This window comes from Lutjanus erythropterus, chromosome 15 (genome assembly GCF_056507025.1).
Source record: "Lutjanus erythropterus isolate fLutEry1 chromosome 15, fLutEry1.hap2, whole genome shotgun sequence".
Classification (NCBI taxonomy): Eukaryota; Metazoa; Chordata; class Actinopteri; order Lutjaniformes; family Lutjanidae; genus Lutjanus; species Lutjanus erythropterus.
This window is the reverse complement of record NC_139331.1, coordinates 6156223-6174324: the sequence shown is the minus strand read 5'-3', so window position 1 is coordinate 6174324 and position 18102 is coordinate 6156223. Positions and strand designations below refer to the sequence as shown.

Below are 18102 nucleotides of genomic sequence, written 5' to 3'. Positions count from 1 at the left end.
GAAATCCTGCTAAGTTTCATTTTGCAGCAGTAATATGAATCAAAATCATCATATATAGTCGTCACTCACTCACAGGAAACATTTTAAATAACCAAAGGGGGAAAGAAACATTTAGGCCCTTTACCTCAGTACTACTTTACCACACTGTGAAAATATTCACGTACAAGTAAATATATAATCAGTTAATGTACTTAAAGTATAGCTATATATCATTATAGTACTATTACTCATGTACTGATACAAAAGCAGGATTTTATTGTTATAGTCGCTTGAAACAGAGAAGATATTTTGTATGGGACTGTAACTAATGTCCTGTATCAGGTGGAGTCAGGTAAAAAATATACATTTAGAAAAATTCACAGGTACAGGCAGGGATAAAAATCAAATAATTATTAATAGCTGCAGGCGGGCAGCAAGTGTGAACAAAAATATGTCTTTTTCCTGGAAAAAACAAAAATGAAAATGACTTTGCAGTAACATTTAAATCAGCTAATATTATTAAACCTAATGAAACACCAGGAGTTGTTTTTTATTGTGAAAGTTTGCGACAACTTTTGACCAGGGTTGGACGAAACAAAGTTAGTGTAATTTGATGCAATTCTGTTTGTGTCAATTTTATTGTTAGTGATAATTTTAAAAAATAAAATAAATTTGACAAATTTGTAGAAAAGAAAAAACTAAATTGCAAAATGTCACACATATCAGCCATTAATGTACTTAAAAAAGGAAACCTGAGTACAATTCAATGAAATATTTGTCCTATTAAGTGTGAAAAATACATAATAATAAAATAAATTCATTATTTTCTTGTATTTGTTCAGCCTCCTTATAACTTTAAGGTTGTGTTATTTTTAAATGTTTGCAGAGTTTACTCATGTTGCTGCTGTGTGGAACTTTCTTGCCACAAATATTGTCTTTTGCTGTATTTTTATACAGATGAAAAGTAGAACCACACCAAGTTACGCCTCCTTTCTTCTATGTTCTCTGTGTGTCTTAAAGAGAGAGCAGAGAGAAGAGGAGGGAGAGTTTATCAAGAGTTGATTCATTCCAGGAAGAGGAGCGACACTGTGAATCTGAATGAAGCCTCAGATAAAATCTGATCCCTGTTTGAAAACATTTCAGTTTTTAGTTGTAAAATACTAATTGGCTCTTCAGTCTTTGCTCATCAATCAATAAGTCTGTATTTTGTTATCAAAGTCTGTTCAAATTCATATTGTAGAAGTAATAATCCAAAAACAACATGTTGTGTTTCTCTGCACAAATTATTTTTCTATGGTGATTGAGGGAGGATCAGTGTAACATAAAGTACAGTTTATATGAAAACACTTTATTCAGCGACAAATAAGAAGTTGAGGAAGAAATATTTTGGTTCTAGTACTAATGCCACACTGTGAAAATATTCCAGTACAAATAAAAGTCTTACATTGAATACTAGTATAATGTATAATCAGAAAAATGAATTTAAGGTATTAAAAGTACTCAGTACTGAAAAAAATGTATTCTGTGACTGATATAATACTATAAATCATCTGATTATTATTATCACTCATGCATTAATGTAAAATTAATTAAGATTTGACTGAGTAGTTGGTTGATTTGGAGCTCATTTTGAACTATTTTGTTTAGGACTGCAACCAATGATCACTTTCATTATGGATTAATCTGCTCATTATTGTCTCTGTTAAAACTTTGAAAACTTACAAATACATTAAAATTCCATTTTATTTTCCTGTTAATCATTTTTCATGTTAATAACAGTTTATTTTTGGAATTGTAATGGAATACAGTTACCTTGTAATATGCTGCTTTCAAAGTTTGCTAGTTTTGTTTTGTGAGGGTCAACTTGTAGGTAGTTGAAAAGGTTTTCTGAATTGATAATGGTGGAAGGACCTCTAGTGGACAGAAGGTATTACAACAACATGTAGACAGCTGCATTGTCAAAGCAGAATTCAGGTAGTACAGTGCACAGGTTAGGGTGACCGGATGAAATGAGAAACTGAGGACAGGAGAGCTGGAGGTCAACATTTCATGTCAGAAGGATTCAAATGTGTAGAATAATTCAGAGTAACATCAGACTGTCACTGTAACTGATCATTTCTTATTAAGATTATGAAGACCAGTTACAGATTCTGAAGAATCCTGACAAGACGCATGAACCATCACACACAGGTGACAAGTGTGTTACGGTTATTTTCAACGTCTTTTCAACAGATGAAATTGTTTTTAGATATCTGTTATTACAGATTCCTCCTACAGTGGCAGCTGCACTCTCTGTTATCTGCTTTAAAACAGGTTGAATGACATCAATTATCCGTTAGTCCAATCCAGTGGTTCCCAAATGGTGTGACTTGAGGGAAGTCCTGCTGTGTTTTGGGATTTTCTAACAACCATACATATGATCAATCCAGTGATGGTACTCCTGAAGATTGGCTGATTCCTGGAGGCGGCCCCTATTTGACTTCCTGGTTTTCGAGGGGACCTTTAGGTCTGCTGGTTGACAGCAGTGCTGCAGTCCTCCTCCTAACTTTGAGTCGCCTTTAGCCTTCCTGATAGATACTATGTTTGTGCCGTTTAGATAGGAGAAATGAAAAATGTGATGAAGAAAGTTGTATGTAATGAAAAACAATTATGGTTTTGTGTACATAGAATAGTATAATAGTAAAGTATGTTGTACTGTTATGACCAGCTCATACAAAGAAGGTACACAGCACACTGAACTTATCAAAACTTGAAACTGAAATGTATTAAAGATTCAAACACAAATAATTACTGCAATGAGGTGTGAAAGTCAGTATCAGTGGTGTGTGAGGGGGCATGTTCTCAGTGTAAAACAAAAGACAGCAACACAAAGTCAAAGTCATGGCGTGGACAGAGGAGTGGCAACAGGTGGGGTTAAGTAGCTTGGGAACACTGACCAGGTGGTCCCGGTTACTTGATGGCGCCGAGGCCCTGGGGCCGTCACATGACAGGTGGTTGTTCTTGAGGAACAGGAGTCTGTCTTGGTTGTTCAGTGAGGTGGATGTTGGTCACAATGTTGATGTGCTGAATGTCAAAGATGTGTCCAACAGTAAAATGTTCCTCAATGTCTTGAACATCATCCATTCACTGTGTTTGTCAATGTTCACACTAAGCATCCATCAAGTGAGTCTCAGTTGTTGTCCTGTGTATCGACGATAATTGACCCACTGATATTTGATCCTTATGTGCTGGCAACATTTTATTTGCATCCCTCACAGCGATGTTGTTTTGTCATCAAATGTGGTTTGATGGCCTCCACTTAACTTGCACATTCATCAGTCTTTGAGATGGATGCCACTGTGGGTGATTAGTTGTGGATTAATATGGCAGGATAACTTTAAATTAATTAACATCTGTAAGTGTCTGGATGACCTGGACCGAAACGTTGGATATTTAATAAATCAACAGAAAGCGAGACAGTGTGCGGGAGTCTTTTCTGATTTTCTTCAAGTTGAATCTTCCTCCGATGCACCTGTCATACATTCAGGTGTGCAGAGACCTTTTTTTAACATATAAGAGTTTGGAAATTTATTTTAAGACAATGCAAGAAACACAATACGGTGCAATACAGTTCAGTGCCACCCTCTCCTGGATTTGCAAAAGTGCAGCAGAGATGGGTCTGGGTCAATAAGAGGATAGTGCTGTCTTTCAGTCAACACGGAGTGAGAATCAGTACTATGTGTTTGCTTCTGACTTGTACGTGGGGTACACTTAAACTGACCGGACAAGACAAACAAATAAAAATGCTAAGAGTATAGTTACAGAAAAAATCTGAAGAAATTTTAAAAAAGAAAGAAGAAAAGAAACAGGGTCTCAAATAATATAGGAACAATGAAGTTCACATATGGTGTCCATATTTTGTCATATATGTCCAGCTTTCCTCTCATTTTGTAAAATAAATAATCAAGGGGGACATAACCTGACATCTCTGTCTTCTACTGAGAAAGTATTAGAGGGGTAAGAGACCCTCCAGCTGACAGCAGCAATAAATGCAAGATTACAGAGTTTCCTTTGATGGCAAACACCAACATTGAAGTTCCCAAGTAGACAGATATATGGAGTAGGTATTAAACTGATTCCCAAACATGATGAAATAACAGAACATATTTCCTCCCAGAAGGGGGAAAGTTTACAACAAGAACACAGCATATGCAGAAAAAAAGGCAAAAAAGACATTTCTGGATTCATAGCGTTCAGTTTTACTGGAGTACATGTTCTGTGCAGAATCTTGAATTCTAAGAGCTTGCATCTCCAGTTATAGGAGCCAGAGTGTACATTTGAACAAATCTGTGACCACTCATCCACATCCATGTTTTCCTCAAGATCAACTTCCCTTTTTCTCTCAGTAGAAAGAGTGTCATCTGGAAAAGCCTCCATTAAGCCTTGGTAAAGTTTAGACATTTTGTTTAGACAGTCCCACTTTGCAGCTATCAAAGTTCAAGACAGGCAATACTTAAGTTTTTACTTAAGTTTTTTTACTTTACCTTGAAAGTGCTGCCTTGAGGAGCAGCAGCAACATTACTCACCACACCATGACTACATAAGGACCGACTAAGAACCACACACACATAACAGACCAAGAAAGAACCACAAAGCACGGCAATATTCTTCAACATAAAGTGGAAGAAACCCAAGTTATCAGTCTAACACAACTAAAATTCCAGGTTGTACAGGCGTCTGCCCAGTTCATTACACATGGTAAGTCTTTGATGACACCCAAACCACAACTAAACACAAATATGACAGTAATGCTATAATATTGTAATTTAAACTTGATTGGTCACTTCAGCATCCTCACCTCCTGCTTTTCAGTGTAATGTATAATGATGGTAGCTTCTATTATTGTTTGTCTGTTTTTTGATCTTAACTGTCATTTGACCTCAATTATTTATTCCTCTGTAAATCAGAAGTGAACTGCAATAATTTTGTTTTATCATTTTTCCACCTTTTTATTTAATGTACCTTAAGAGAATACTGGAAAATGATACTGAGTGGAGGAGGTATAAGTAGTAGTAGTTCACGTGCGCCACGAGTGAAGGTGCCAATGGACTCTGCGCGTGCAGTAGAAGGATGGTAATAAGATATCAGTTTCTTTGCCACCCCTGTGTGAGCAATGGTCTCAGTCTGGCCACCCCTATGAAAACTGTCTGGCTCCGCCACTGGTTTAGCACTGCCCAAGACTATTGTGATTGGTTTAAAGAAATATAAAGAAGCCAAATAATGTGTGGAGCCAGACATTTCTCCAGAAGGTAAAGAGACACCAGCAGTCTGCTGTCTGTAGAGACAGAGAGGGTCGTGTCTAGAAGGGAACCCTAGACCCGCGAAAGATCGCACGAGTTTGATTATTTCAGTAGAAATAATGAACACAAATCTCGCGAGAGTTGTGCAAATAAAGCGCTACCTTCTAGACACGACCGAAAAAGGTGCGCAGCTCCAAAAACAGAAATGGACTGTAAAATGTCAGCAGCCTTTTATCTCCTGCAAATAATTTCATTCTGTTTAATGGAGAGTAAGTGGCAACCTGACACATGTACTGTGCAAACATAAAAGCCTTTATTACTGATAGTGATATATATTTTAATGAGTACCCATAGACAAAGTATGCATAGAAGATTTTATTTAAATTCTAGTAAGTGTTTTTATTTGTCTTTTAACAGCATGTGATGCTCTGTCAAGAGATGGTATTGCAGAAATCAGGTGTAGTTTAAGTATTATTGTGTTAAACAAGAAAGGTTTCCCCAGACGTGAAACATGATGAAACCATGAATGCAGTGTCTCATGCATCCATCCATCCATCCATCCATCCATCCATCCATCCATCCATCCATCCATCCATCCACATGTTTAGATGAAATACAACTGACTTGAGTGATGAGTGTGGAAACACAAGACAATATCACTGAAATTTGAAAGGAGAATGAAACCTGATACACACAAAGCTGATGTTAAAATTGACTTATGGTTAAATTTCAGACAGTTATGTTGAAGCAGCAGCTGTAGCAGTAGTAGGTCCAGTAGGATTATTCAGGAGCTGGAGGAGTAATTTGAGAAAAACCTGCATTGATTCTGTTGCTATTGTTTCCTGGGTGGTGGTGGTGGCAGCCTTCAAGAAAATCAAAAACACACATTGTCAGATATACAGCAGAGAAGTTTCTCAGGAATTTTACAGTGATTGACATTCAGGTGTGTTGAATGTTGAATTCTAGAGAAAGCACTCACCTCATTGGACTCGCTGGAGCCAGAGTTAGAGTTAGAGTCTGATCGAGCAAGTCGTTTGTGCTCTGCCTCCATCTGGAGAAAATACGTAAATTACACAGTCTGATATTGCCTGAGTTAAACTATTACAACATTATATGGTATGAACATATAAGAACACTGGTATTGATATTGAGTATGAGACTGTTACACTTACAGGATGAGCCAGAGTGAGGCTCAGGAGGCATCCAAGCACAAAGAAAACCTTCAGCATGGTTACAGAGATCACACCTGTTGAAAAGAGAACATTCAAGACTTGTTCACATCAACAGCTTTTCCAAAATATCAGCAACATCACCATTTCACCAACCTTACACAAAAACAAACAAAACATTCATATATTTACCTTCAAGTCTTCACAACTTCAGCAGACTGTCTCTCAGACGGTTGAGGAGGTTGTTATTGTGTTGCTCTGAATGTTGAGCTTTTCTTTTATACAGTTACAGGAGCTGATGTCATGTCATCAGCATAAAGTATTGTTGGGAAATTGCGGCTATTAGGAAATCTTCCACCTCCTTATTTTGAAGTGAGGAAATAGGCAGAGCTGGTGATGATCAGAGACACACCTGTACAGTATGGTAAGAGTAATCTGTTCAAAAACTCATAAATAATGAATTATAGCGTAGTCTCAGCTCTGTTTGACACATTTGTGACTTTTTATGCATTAATTTGAGTCTTTTTTTTGCATGTTTTCAGTCCTCCGAAATTGTCTTTAATCATTCACGGACAAGGTCGTGTTGAACCTATGCCCAAATAAGGTCAGACCCAACACACTGAATTAGCCTATTGGTCTGTAAATCCAAACAGGAAAACAAAACACAGATTATGGAATGGAGCAATTGTGGAATTAAAGCTCATTTGAACCATTAAAATCAAACATTACACAAAGATTGAACTTGTGAAATGCATAATCACCTGTTCATCGTGCATCGTGTTTTGGAAGCCTTCTGTCTGAATAAGGTCAGCAGTTGAGGAGTGTGGCAATCAAGCTCAGTGTACAGTGTGTTAAAAAAAACAGTCTGTGTCCTGTCAGTTAAATAACTCTCAAACCAAGACAATGCGGATTGATCCAATCCATAACATTACAGTTTTTTCAATAATAATTTATGATCAATAATATGAAAAGCTGCTGAAAAGTCTAACAGAACAGCACCAACTATTTTCTTCAGTTTCTCTCAGCCAGTCATCAGTCATCTGAGTCAGAGCAGTAGCCATCAAGTGTCCCTCTTTATATGCATGTTGAAAATCCTTAACTAACTCATTAGTAGACATATTTTTTAATTTGTTCATACACAATTCTTTCCATCATTTGACTTAACATGGGCAGTAGACTAATAGGACGACAGTTTAAACCTGAAAATGGTCATTTCTTATTTTTGGGCAGTGGTATTATCTTGGCTCTTTTCAATTCTTGTGGACAATTCCTGAAACTTAAGTTTATAATGTGACAAATAGCAGGAGCTTCTGAATCTGCAACCAATCTGAGAAGTTTATCATCAAGGACGTCGACGCCTGGTGGTTTGTCTTTGTAATTCCTTGTCATTTTTTTCTACTTTACTTATGCTTACTCTATCCTATTTAAATTTACAATTTTTGTCCTTCATAATTTCATTTTTTACAGGCAAAATATATCACTCTCTCTATTTGACATATTATTCCTTAATTTTCCCACTTTTTCTATGGAATAGTTATTCAAATGATTAGCGATGTTTGTTGGTTTTGTTATGAAGTTACCTTTGACTTCTAAATAGGATGGACTGGATTTGGTATTCCTGCCCATTAAATCATTTAGTGTATTCCATAATTTTTTCCTGTCATTTCTAATATTAATCCTTTTTTCATAATATCATTTCTTTTTATTTCTATTTAATTTTGTGACCGAGTTTCTTAGTTTATGATAAACCTGTCAGTCGGGGGGGGGGGCAGTTCCTTCATGAAGCTACTCAGATGTATTTTTTGGTGTAGGCCAAGTGTCATCTAGTCCAGATATCTCTATGACTGATATCTCCAAAACTCTGCAACTCACACCAAAACTATCTAGATGGATAAATAGCACTACAGGCCAGAGGGTAAATATGTATTTTTGATTACGGGGTGAACTGTCCCTTTCAGAATTACTAAGCGCAATATCCAGTAGCCTTGGCTATAATTGTTGAGTCACATCAGACCCTGTGTAACTGGATGTTAACTCAGTAATAAGCAGACGAGACATGAAACTGTTTGTTCAGTTTTGTTTCACAGACTTGTTCCTCACTGTCTCTTGACAAGTTGTTAAGGCTGAGCAGGTGAACCCAAGTGTGAGACACAGAGAGACAGGACAGTAGGAGTTAAGGGTTAAAGGAATATTTATTTGAAAGTTGGATAGTGGAGGATCTGGGCTGTGGCTGGCTGAGTTGAGCAGGAGGGTTAGCTGGGGCTTGGATGGGTATCTGGGCTGAAGCTGGCTGAAGCTGTGGAGGAGGGTTTGCTGGAGCTGAAGGCTGGACTGAGTGAGGGTGACAAGCAGACCCAGATAGTGGGTGAAGAGGTGTAGGAGTCAAGACAGGAAGGCTGGAGACCAGGACCAAAGAGGAGCAGACAGAACAAAAACAGGGTCAATGAACAAAGATGATAAAGAGCAACATTTATAAAGAAGACTGGAAACACAGACTGACTGAGTCACACACTGTGATCTGGAAAGGTGCATGTGGCAGGACTTGGTCTTTGTAGAGGTCTTGATTAAGGATGGACTGCAGCTGGTGAAGCTCTGCTCCACCTCCAACACACCTGTCTCCAATCACACACACACACACACACACACACACACACACACACACACACACACACACACACACACACACACACACACACACACACAGAGAGAGAGAGAGAGAGAGAGAGAGAGAGAGAGAGAGAGAGAGAGAGAGAGAGAGAGAGAGAGAGAGAGAGAGATTGATACAAGTACAAAAAAATGGGTTTGAATGAAAAGAACCTGGTCTTGTAAACAGTTAAGAAAGCTGTAATATTTGCAAATAATTTTGTGTGACACATTCTTTATTAAATGGCATGACATTCAAAATGATTTGACATGTGAAAAGTCTACGTTAAACTATTTTCAAAGCTTTTCTTTTTCTTATAGTTAAGGTTGGGACACAAAATGAGTTGTGGACCTGAGGGTTGTACTATGAAGCAAGCTCAACACAGTCAGGCTTTCTTTGCATGATCTGGATCAACAAAGCCTAAAGCTGCAATCAGAGATGATTGGTACCACGGCGGTGGTTATAAACTCACTTTAACCCAGGCTCTCATCTTAAGGCTTTGTGCTCGTTGACATAAAAGGGGGCGTTTGGAGCATCATTTGACTCAACTTTTGCACAAAATGAATCGATCATGAGCCGCGTACTTCAGTCAGGAGGAGCACATTGTGATTATGGAGGGATATGAGGAATATAAAAAAATTATTATGGCAAAAAGCAACACTATTGCTGCAAATAAGGTGAGAGAGGAATGCTGGCAGAAAATTGCTGACTGTGTCGACGCGTAAGATAACACTTATTCTAAGACCCTGTGGTTAATTTCTCACTGCTGAACATGTTAGAAGTCTAAACACATTTAAAAATGATACTAATAATGAGGGATACGTTAAAATCAATTTAATTTGTAGCCAATTTAAAGTGAAGTGAAAGTTTTTTTTTTTGATTGATCTGTGATAAATACCAATAGATTAATGAATATTTTATTTATTAGCTGTGGTACCATCACCATTAAACGGACTTGGCAGCAAATCAAAGCCAAGCATAAAGACATCATCCAAAGTTGTATGTAACTGCTTCTTCTTTTTCTTTACATTTTAAAGTTGCAATACTACCTTAAGCAAACAGATGAAATGATGTAAGAGGAAGTGAGGAAATGAGGAAGACTGGAGGGGGGCAGCTCCACCGCCATACACGGCGTCAGAGGAGCTGGCCCTCTCTAACAATGAGGGGCGCCCAATCATGGAAGGGATCGAAGGGGGCATCCAATCAGATCCCTGTGCCGGCTGCTCCCAGCATAATTTATATGTCCAGGGTATGTATAGAGGCTTTGGTGGTAAAGTACTAAATGCCTATGTATCTGTATCAGTGTCTGTCTACATCTAATTTCTAGTTGAAGGAGACACACTGGTCTTGCTGGAGACACCGGCACATGTCCCTCATGACTCCTCTCCAGAGGAAACTGTCATGGCAACTTGTCAGGAACTCTTATTCATGTTTGCTGTGTTGAATCTACATCATGCAGTTCACTTAAATCATTCTTTAGGTGGAGATTGACGATGAGGACACACTCTCTGTGTACTCTGAGACACCTTTAGGGGTAAATGTATCTTCATCACTTCATCTTTACATTTATCTTTTAATTAAGTGATCTGGCTTTGCTTACTAATTTATTTCACAGGGAGAGGAAAATCTCCATCACTCCTCTCAGCCTACAGCCTCCACCTCTAGGCAAGCCAAAAGGCAAATTGTAAGGGGTTTATATTTTCTAGTAAAGTAAGTACCATGTTAAGTAAATCATGAACACAGTACAACACCAACATGACTGAAAACTTTATCCTAGTCATCTCTGCCGCTTAAGGTATTTAAACTAAAACTGCTTATACAGATAGGAGCAGATACCATCTGTACTCTGTACAAGAGGAATTTGGAGCTGGACAACCAGAAAAAAGAACTGGAAATAAAAAAAACTAAAGTTGGACATTGGCATACTTGAGATCAAGACCAAGGTATGACTCTAAACAGTGGTTTAAAATATTTTAGTTAAGCATGATTGACATTGTATACTCATTATTTTTTCTCTCTCTCCCCAGCACATGCAAAGACTTTGAATAAAATGAATGAAACATTCAGAAAGTGTGTAATTTACTTTAATGTGTAAGTTTCTTTTGTTGGCACACTGCCATGTAACAAGTTAAGAAAAAAACTGCTCTGTGATGGTCTGTCTACTGGCTGCACCGGTGGGGTGATCAAGGGTGACTGGGTCCACAACATCTGGGTCCACAACATCTGGTGTCATCAGTGGCACATGAGGTGCTCTTTCTTTATCAATGACTGCAAAGTTATGCAGCACCACACATGCAGTTACTGTCTCACATGACCGCTCAGGAGACACCCTCAGACCATGGAGGCAGCTGAAGAGGGACAAAATATCATCTCTATCTTGACCCTGCACTTACTCAGAGCCACATTAAAGTGGCTCTGAGATGGAGTCTCAGGGTCAGGATAGGGGGGTCATCAAGTACTTTGTACATGGATAACCTCTGTCTCCCATAAGCAGTCCATCAAACAGCCCTGTTAATAATGAGAGAGGAGATCACTTAATTATTGTTAACAATTCATCAAGAATAGAATAATTTTAGAATATTTGTCATACCTCGCTCAAACTGGTGACCCAGCAAAGACTCTCTGAAGATTCTGGAGTCATGTACAGATCCAGGACATCTTGCCTCAACACTTGTGACCATTAGCTGGAGGTCACAAGCCATCTGCAACATGCATTTTAGGTTAATTTCACAATGAAAGCAGTGAAACGAAGGTACTAGTGAGCTCTTTTTAAAATGAACCCATAAGGCTGGTTAAGTGTGATAAAGAACTATAATAAAGTGTGCTACAAGTGAATATTTCTGACAAATGTGCACACTACTGTACAGCACTATTAGTGTACCTGCATGCAATGTGCATATGTGCCACTAATCACCTAACAAAAATGAGTATCAAATAATTCACCTGGACATTGATACTGTGAAAGGATTTCCTCTTCACATCATCACCCTCATGTTCTCCCAAAGGTCCTGTGATGGGGATGTGGGTGCAATCGATTGCACCTAGGACCCTGGGGAATCCTATTAAGGAAAACAATTTATATATTAAATTAAATCACGGGAGTCGACGTCTACTGCCTAATATAGGGAAATAGTAATGTATACTACCGGTTATTTTGCAGAACCATTCTTTTACAGTTAATGTGCGCACATGGCTTGGAAACAGCACAAACATGTTCAGCCTCTCAGTGAGAGCAAGAACAACCTTGCGTATTGCGCGGCAGACTGTGTTCTTGCTCAGATTTTCAGCACCACTGACTGAATGCATGTAGGTCCTTGACAGAATGGCTAGAACCCTGATGCGAAGCTTATTACATGGCTTACTGCTGAATTAAATAATTTGAGTGATCTTGCCTCTGAAAAAAACAGCCCATGGTGGTTGAACAAGCCTAAATCTGCGCACATAGCAACAGCTGATCAGCAGCGAGTCGATAGAAACTTTTATTTATAATTCACTTTAAACTGGACGTTGCCACTGATAGTGAAATGAGAAATGAGGGGGAATGGGACTTCTTTCGTGTTGTTGAAAGTAAAGTCTGTGTTTTTCTCATGCCGTTGCCCCATGTGACAACACTGTGAACACTTTTTTATAATTAGAAGTCATTGTAATTACCACACACGGCTTTAAGAGAGCGATCCGCTACTGTCGCCTGAATTGGAGGACAAGAAATTCTCCTTTCAGCCATTAGTCATGAATGAAGGGTTTCAATCTCTCCTCTTTTTTTTCTGAAGTAGTAGCATGGATCTATCCATTAGCAGTAGCCTGGCCAATCAGAGCAGCATCCTTAGCTGTTATACATAGCAATGGTCTGTTATATGGAAATAACAGACTTTAGAATGCAGTGATTGACCAGTGATTGATCAGAGTACAGCATTTAATAGAGCCATGTAATAATACACATTAACCCTTGCATTTACCTGTGTCAAGTTCTGGGCAGCTCTGTTATATTTTTTTGAGAGCATCTCATAAACAGGACCTGTCCCATGCCGTCCAAGGTCTCCTGCAATATTATATTAATATTAATAACTTGAAAAACAATCTTAAAATTTATGCATACATATAGGGGAGGCACCTGACTTACCAAGACACAATTATATTAATGTCACACGTGTCATTTGTTCATGTATTGTGGTATTTGGAGACAGCACCAGTCATTCCATAGAACATCATGTTTCTGTGCTCCACGTAATTGTGTATCCATTGACTGCATGGCTTACAATGTCAGTGCATCAATATTTCACCTTAACCCTAACAACGAATAGTCCATTCAAGATCTATGAAAGACCAAAATGATCCACAATTCAACACAGAAAAACTAAATTAACTAATCTTAAATTCCCAACAGGATAACTTACCACATAGTCTTCCTCTGCCTCTGCCGTCAGTGTCATTAATGACTGGCTGAGCAGTTGAGGTGAGAAGTGCTTGAAGGTTTTGAAAATGTTTTTCAACATTTTCATCGCTGGCTGGACTGGAGAACACCACTGTAGCACCCACTACAACTTCATCAAGTTCTTTGAGTGTAGTAGCCTGAGTCATCAGCCCGAGGACATGCATACAGAGGAGATAGTGTTTTCCAGCACTGTGGGAAAGATTTTTATAAATAAATATCAATTTTGCCAATACTGCACCATAATGAAAATAATTAAAACAAACTCATATTAAGTAGAAGGCATCACTAACTATTTTTTGCAGAGGTCCTTGACATTTTTCATAACGTGAGGATTGGAAGATCAGTTGCATTATTCTTTCCTTGTCCTGTCACAATGTAATACTACTGTGTAAGGAACTCTGTGAGACTCAGGCCACACAGGTTCTGTGCAATGGACTGCATTAAAACTGCTGAGCCATCACATATGTACATCACAGGTCTTTTTCGAATTTTTGTCCCATGACATTTAATACAGTCTGTCATGAAGGACCCTAAAAAGTATGATACTGAGCTGTTGTATGTTCTGCAGTCACAAATGTAGCTACAGGCACTGGGGAGCAGCCTTTCAGGGGATGTCTTACTACAAGTTCATAAATGTAAAATGGTGAACTGTCTCTTTTGACCTACGCTGCCTGTTGTGTCCAAATATACTATGTCACTTTCTGACCATTGATGGAAGAGATGGATCGTCTTCTTGGACCAGAGCATCATTCCTTTTGGCTGAAGAATACTTTTTTGAATCAACTTGTCCTGTTTTTTTCTTGTTCGGACATCAGTTGCATGCTGATCATCTCGTTGCTGTGCAGCCTCTTTTTTTTTCCTTTCAGAATAGCTGATGGTTTTCAAAACTCCTGGGGTTGGCACCTCATCCCTGCATCCAGATGTGACAACATCCTCCTCCAACTTCATTAAGCTGTCTAGATGAAGACGCCTTGGAAGGTTTGAGCTTAGTTTCTCAGCAATTTTCTTTCTATCATCTGCTCTAATTGGCCTTCTCTTGAGCATGTCCGATTGTGCCACACCATTTCCCCTTGAAAAAGACCAGGTAACCAGCAGGTAAACATGGGGCGGTTTATCCTTAGATCCTATTGTTTTGACACTGTGCCGCTTGAATGCAAAAGAGCAGAACGGGTGCACACTTCTTATGCCTTTTGCAATTACATTAATCCAGTGTGAAGTTTTGAATTGCCTTTTTTGTTGTTTTTGTCTGAGTTTGGTCCAATCAGTGCATGAAATAAAAAAAACAACATGGCTCATCGGGCAACTTATGAGTGAAGATGTCTTTCAGCGTTCTTTTTTGATGATGTAGTGGAGGCGCTGCTGGTATTCTGCAAACAAGAAAAAAAATGAACAAATTGTTTCATAAAGCACTCTAAATACAATAAAAGCATTTGTTGCAGTCACTTTAAATTGTTTTCAAAAATAAAGCTTGTTTACAAAAAAAACAGAAGTAAATTTTTGTGATTGTCCAATCCATTGTTCAACTGCACACTACAAACAACATAATAAAAAGAAAGGATAATTATTTTCAAATAATTTTAAAAAATCTGTAATAATTTTGTAATGTGAATCCACAATAATGGCTTGTAAGATGGTATTCTAAATAAACAAAGCTAATCACCACATTTGAAAGCTGCTAATCTATAATGTATATCTTAAAAGGAATAGTTATAAAGTTAATGTACCTTCTGTTACTTCAAGTATTTACTTCTTTACGATACACATATTTTCAAATTGTTTAAATTTGACCTCTTCGCTGTCATCCGTTGAGGAGCATTGAGGGTCATTGCCTTTGCTGACTTCCAGCAGGGACACAGAGCTGGCTGAGTCAGACTCTGGGCCTTTTTCAGAATCAGCACTGCTCACCTCAGTTTCCCAGCTAGATGAGCCTAAATTGGTTTCATGTGTTGCATCTGTTATTAACTCTTCCACCAGAGGCACAGGGCTGGATGATTCTGTTTCATGTGACTGTATGTTATATGCTTCAGTGTCATCCTGTGCGTTTTCCCTTTCTTTTTCACTTGCCAATCTGGTCTGGTCTAAATTCACCCGTAGACACTCTTCCTCATCATCCTTGTCTTTATCTGTTCTGTCAGACGTCTCAAGCTTTTCTCTCCCACTGACATCTCCTCCTACACATAAACATTTTCAAAGTCATTAATCAGATTCTACTGGTGGATATACCTGATCTTTACAATGAGGCAAGAAGAACAAACATCATTCCTCAGCTTGATAAAACAACCATGGTGAAACATTTAACATTTCACTGTATTGAAGACCAAAGCCCTTATGACTGTAGTCCTAATCTTCAGCCTCGTCTTGAGCCATTTTGTGTTCATTTCACAACCATTTTTGCTATTTTTATATTTTTCCTCTGTTTTTTTCCCCTTCTGATTTCCAAACTGTCTAACTGCTGGTCCAGACGCGGACCAGTTTCGAACTGTTATGGCTGGGTTCGGACTGAAAATATACACAAATGACTTTGGTCGGGTCATGCCATGGGCTTCCTTTTTTTTTTTTGGCTGGGTTCAATAATGGGATGCTAGTGAGTCTGTAACCTACCTTTAAGCACCTCTGTCTGCAGTCCTCCATCCAGATGACTTTCAACCATGTACTGTATTTTGTGCTACTGGTTTTGAAGAAATCCAGCGTGACTGCCAACCACTGCTCAGGTGTCACATTGTCAGATAAATTATGTTTGATAAAGGTTTTCACTAGAGCATCCCTACCTCCAGCTAATTGCCAGAGGTCTTGATTCTTCTGCCTTTGGCCTTTCTTAAAACAACCCATCAAGTCAGTTCACTGACACTTAAGACATGTGTCTTTACCTGATAGATGTCTACCTTGCTCTAACCCACTTGGATTGTTCTGGAAGTTCAGCTGCATTAGTGCCATCTACTGGTTTACAACAAAGGCTACTGATGATACTTGAAAAGTCCTTTTTTTTTTTATTGGTATAAATGCTGACTCAGCATTCAGAACATACAATATCATAAGTAAGATACTATGATCATACACTGATTTTTAAAAATGAAATAGCTTCCAGGTCATGTGACCAAATGACTCAAAATCAGTGCTGGACCATAGCACTACACCTGCTGGTTGAGATACAGCCATGTTATACTCCTGACATAATGATTCAAAATGTGTGCGAGATCACAGTGGCAGAGAGACACATCTCTTTTTATAGCCTTTCAATAACCCGTATTTTATTTTGATCCACGCTGTAGCATCCTAGCACTGACTTTCTCAACTGCCACCGTGATTTTGCCATAAAGTCTGCAATACGGGAGCACTTGAAATGTTGGAGCGGCCGACTTGACTTCGCAAAAAGGAGAGACAGCTGGCTTGACCGCAGTTGCCCCGCCCTTTGCGCCACCAGCGCAAAGCGGGATACACCCATCAGGTGTGCCCAAGTGCCCTCATTAATTCACAGGCGAGTTTAGGCTGAACTTGCAATAAACCAATCAGAAAGTCAGCTCTCATCACCTTTTAAGAGGCAGGTACGCCAGCAGTGCAAGTGGTGTCAGCATGACGGCGGATTTACCAGGAGGAAACAAAGAGAAAAGATTTACAAATTGTTTGAAACAAACTGAAATTGTGTTGTATATTATAATTAATTATTAGCATTATCATCATTATTAATTTTACTGGCTGAGGAGCGGGGAGAGAGATGGTGCAGTAGAGGGGGGAGGTGAACAGATCCAGTCCAGCCGTGAAGCTTCCCGGTTCCGCTGACCCACCTGAGCCAGGTGGAGGAGCAGTTAAGCGGCGGTCTGTGCTCCTCCTTCTTCTCCTCTCCCACCTAATCCTCATCTCCTCCTTCCATCCTCACTCTTCTGACCCGCTGCGAAACAATCAGAGAGAGTTTCTGAAGTTTGAAGTAAACAAAATTACGCACAGATATATCACACACATAACTTTTTGTCGCAGGTTGGGCTGGACTCCTGTGGTCAAATATAGTGTCTTGTATATTTTGTATGTTATAGATCATAATTGTTTAATAATTGTTTTTCTGGATCATAACAAACAGGCAGACAAACACTACAGCTGCTCCAGCTGTCATGCTGGCTCATCCAATAAAGACGATCTGACAGCTGTGATCGCGGCCGTGCTCACTTTACAGGTCTATTTAGATTTATTAGGCTTTATAATTATAATTCTTTTCCTCATTAGTGAGTTTATCTTTAAAGATGCATGCACCAATTTAGAGGCACCAATTAATCTAGCATGCATGTCTTTGGACTGTGGGAGGAAGCCAGAGAACCCGCAAAGAACCCATGCAGACACAGGGAGAACATGCAAACTCCGCACAGAAAGGCCCTGCCCCAGCAAGCCCACCGTGCCACCCTATAATCAAACATAACATACAAAATAAACAATACATTATATCTGACCAAGGGATGGGCCCAATTAAAAAAAAAAGGTCTGTCTACTTCTGTCAGAGCCTGATGCTGTTTGGATTTGGGTAGTTTTGTGCATGGGTAATCAATCTGCATAAACTTTCTGATTCTCTTTCCTCCACCCACAGTAGAGTTAGCAGGAATCCCAGCCAATAGC

The 18102-nt window shown here is 38.9% G+C and overlaps 1 long non-coding RNA gene across 1 annotated transcript; it reads right to left on the bottom strand.

The window, feature by feature from the left end:
- Positions 1-6236: 6236 nt before the first annotated feature.
- On the bottom strand, positions 6237-6767 carry LOC146313926 (uncharacterized). Its single transcript, XR_014771919.1, has 3 exons — positions 6620-6767; positions 6431-6504; positions 6237-6297 (listed from the first exon to the last, which is right to left on the bottom strand). It is a non-coding gene; the product is annotated as an uncharacterized LOC146313926 (long non-coding RNA).
- Positions 6768-18102: the final 11335 nt, after the last annotated feature.